General features: G+C 53.4%; 1 non-coding gene across 1 annotated transcript; it reads left to right on the top strand.

The window, feature by feature from the left end:
* Nucleotides 1-532: 532 nt before the first annotated feature.
* On the top strand, nucleotides 533-604 carry TRNAH-GUG (transfer RNA histidin (anticodon GUG)). Its single transcript has one exon. It is a non-coding gene; the product is annotated as a tRNA-His (tRNA).
* Nucleotides 605-3,310: the final 2,706 nt, after the last annotated feature.

Here is a 3,310-nt window from a genome sequence, read left to right as displayed (position 1 = left end):
TCCCCACTGCCTAAACTTAACCGTCACAATTTGGTGCCTAACCTTAAACTCCCCTTCTAAGTATCTGAACCTAACCCTCCCTTCCTGGTACTTAACCTTCCCATCCCTGCACACCTTCCAGGCCCAGGCTACACACATATACAATATTTTTATAATTTTACTTATGAAACAAAGTTACATTGAACATTCAGCAAAGCAAAGGTGTCACTATCTCAGCCTGGATTTCGGGTCATGTCGGCATTGAGGATATAATTATATGTTTGCTCAGTTTTAGTAGAGCTAATATAATGTGAAATCTAATTACAGTGTTTCCTTGTTAGTACTTATATCCAATTACAGAAATAAATTATGCAGCCTCTCCCCAGTAAACAATGGCTTGTGTTCTTTGTATTATGCTGTAATGTAACATATTGTAAGCATGCATTCTCCTCCCATATGTGAGTGACAGGTTTATCTACTGAAAGCTCATTGTCCTGAAACTGCAAAGGATACCATTCACTTACAGGCCAGTGACAGCACAGCTGTAGTGTCTGCCGTGATCGTATAGTGGTTAGTACTCTGCGTTGTGGCCGCAGCAACCCCGGTTCGAATCCGGGTCACGGCAACTTTTTGTTAATTTATTTTTGTTGCGTGTGTAATACGTAGTGGTGCCTTTCTCTCTGATATTGGGGGTCATTTCGAGTTGATCGCTCGCTAGCTACTTTTAGCATCTGTGCAAACGCATTGCCGCCGCCCACCGGGGAGTGTATTTTCGCTTTGCAGAAGTGCGAACGCTTGTGCAGCAGAGCGCCTGCAAAATCATTTTGTGCAAAACAAGACCAGCCCTGTAGTTATTCTTCGTGTGCGTTGATTTTAACGATGGAGGGATGGCTTTTGATGTCACACACCCGCCCAGCATCCACCTAGCCACGCCTGCGTTTTCCCCGACACGCATGCATTTTTCTAAGCACTCCCTGAAAACGGTCGGTTGACACCCAGAAACGCCCACTTCATGTCAATGTTCCTGCGTTCGGCCGTGCGTCTGAAAGCTTCGCTAGAACTTGTACAAAATCACAATGGACTTTGTACCCGTACGTCACGCGTGCTTATTGAGGTTCATACGCATGCGCAGAAATGCCTATTTTTAGCTTGATCGATGCGCTGCGAACAACGGCATCTAGCGATCAACTCGGAATGACCCCCATAGTCACTTTCTCCGGCTTCCATCATTGTGCAGAAGCTATTTACTATTTTCAGGATCTGAAATTTTGAACCAAATGGTAAAGATGAAACTTTTTTGGTTCTCATGTTGAACTAGGAGATAAAACTCATCCAGCGCGGATTGCAATTTCAACTGACCGCGCACTAAACGTGATCGCAAATCTGCGAAGACCACTAGCCAAACCCACAATTGTAGCTGCCTGTGACTTTACAATTATTAGCCTGACCATCGGAACTTTTGCTGCTGCTGTGAGGCGGCAGCGCGGCGAGCGCGCCGGAGTACGGAGGAACGAGGATCCGAGAGGATCCAAGTTCCTCCAATCAGCGGCTCCAGATTTGAAAAGGGCGCCGGACGCGAGCCAATCGCTGGTCGCGGCCTGGCGCCCAATGAGGGGTCGCCGCGGCGGACCAATGGGAGCCCGCCGCGTCATGGCCCCGTCTCCTCCCAGCATCTTATATCAGGCGCTGGGCGGCGGCGGCGGTCAGTCGCGAGTCGGAGGCGGAGAAGAGCTCCAGAAGACGCCGGGAAGAGAGGAGCGGCAGCGGAGGAAGCGGCGCCGGAGAAGACCGGAGCCAGGACGGAAGAAGGCCACAGAAGACGGGACGGTGGCGGAAGCGGCGTCCCAGCAGCAGAACATCGGCGGAGAGTGCTGTGGAGATAGGGAAGCAAAAGAGCTGACGAAGCTCCCCTCCCCAGCCTTTCCCACCGGTCCGGGTAAGAGGCCTTGGGTCTGCACCACTATTCTATAGACCCTCCTCCCTAGACCACCAGGTGTTCGGGCACTAGGCCCGTGGGCACATTCAGGCCCTCCCGGCCTGTGGGTATTTAGTCGGGCCCTCCCGGGACGTGGGCGCAAGTAAGTCGGTGTGTCTGGGCCGAGGCCACGCGCAGTCGGGGTTCCACTCGGCCCGTGGCCCGAAGGCCCAGACCCGACCACTATTACCCGGGGGTTCGGGCGTTAGGCCCGAATCACCCCCTGCCACACTGTAGGCGGGCACTAGGCCCGGGGGGTACGATCAGGCAATAGGCCTGTGGGACCGTTAGAGGGCATTAGGCCCAAGTGTGTTTTGCCATCAGAGGTACATCAAGGTGACCCTGGGTATTAGGCCCAGGTCACCCAACTGGTACGTTAGGCGGGCACTAGACTCGTGGGTGAAGTCAGGCCTTCGGCCTGGGTGCAGCTAGGGGGGCACTAGGCCCAGGGAATAAGTCCCCGAGGTGAATAAGGTGGCACTGGGCACCAGGCCCAAACCACCCTGAGGTATTTAGGTAGGTAGGCCTGAGGCCCGTATAAGGGAAGGCACAGGAGGTGGGTAGGCCGTGCGGTGCTCACCCCCTTTCTCCTGCGGGTAGGGATTTCAAGGGACAGCACCGTGTTATGTTGTATTCCGATGTGTGTTGTTACCGTGCAGGGCAAATTGTTGTTATAAGGTTTGTGCATAGTTGTGTTGCACCACTCACACTTAAGCCAGTTTGAGGGCTTGTTATGAAGTTAGTGTAGCGGACGCACACTAGATTAGAGTTAGGCCCTGCACGGCTGTTTTTCTTCTTGCCTCCTTACAGGGACCTGTACTGGAGAAGATCGGAGTACAAGACGTAAGACGGTGAGTAACAACGGTCTGAGTGTTTGTCTGTGTGTGTTTCTTTCTTTCTCCCTTCCTTCAGGGCAACGGTGAGCCTTGCACGGCTGTGCAAGGCGGATTTCCACCTGGTGCGAAAGTGCCGATAGGTGAAATTCGGGCTCTGAGGCGGACGCCTGTGATGACCCCCACCTAGCCCGAAGGAGCTATTTTCTTCAGCCACATAGGGTGTTGCGGTCCACGGTTTGGGGAACGGTACTCAACAGTCTTCTTCCTCTTAGGTATTTGGTGCCCGGGTCGTCCAGAAGAGTTTCCAGGACTGTCGAGGGTTCCGGCACCTGAGAGTGAGAGCGTGCGGCGTCCGGTAAGTGGTACGCCTACACCTGCACTGCAGCAGGCACTATACGCCCCGGCGTTGCCCTCTCACATTTGGCGTAGTCGGCAGGATGTCGAACGCAGAGAACGTCGCTCCTCCGGGAGCGGGAAACGACGCCCCTCCGGGAGTAGAGAGGAAATTCAATTTTGGACC

This window comes from Pseudophryne corroboree, chromosome 8, assembly GCF_028390025.1.
Source record: "Pseudophryne corroboree isolate aPseCor3 chromosome 8, aPseCor3.hap2, whole genome shotgun sequence".
Classification (NCBI taxonomy): domain Eukaryota; kingdom Metazoa; phylum Chordata; class Amphibia; order Anura; family Myobatrachidae; genus Pseudophryne; species Pseudophryne corroboree.
Note: the sequence above shows the minus strand (reverse complement) of the source record. Positions and strands in the feature narration are given on the sequence as shown.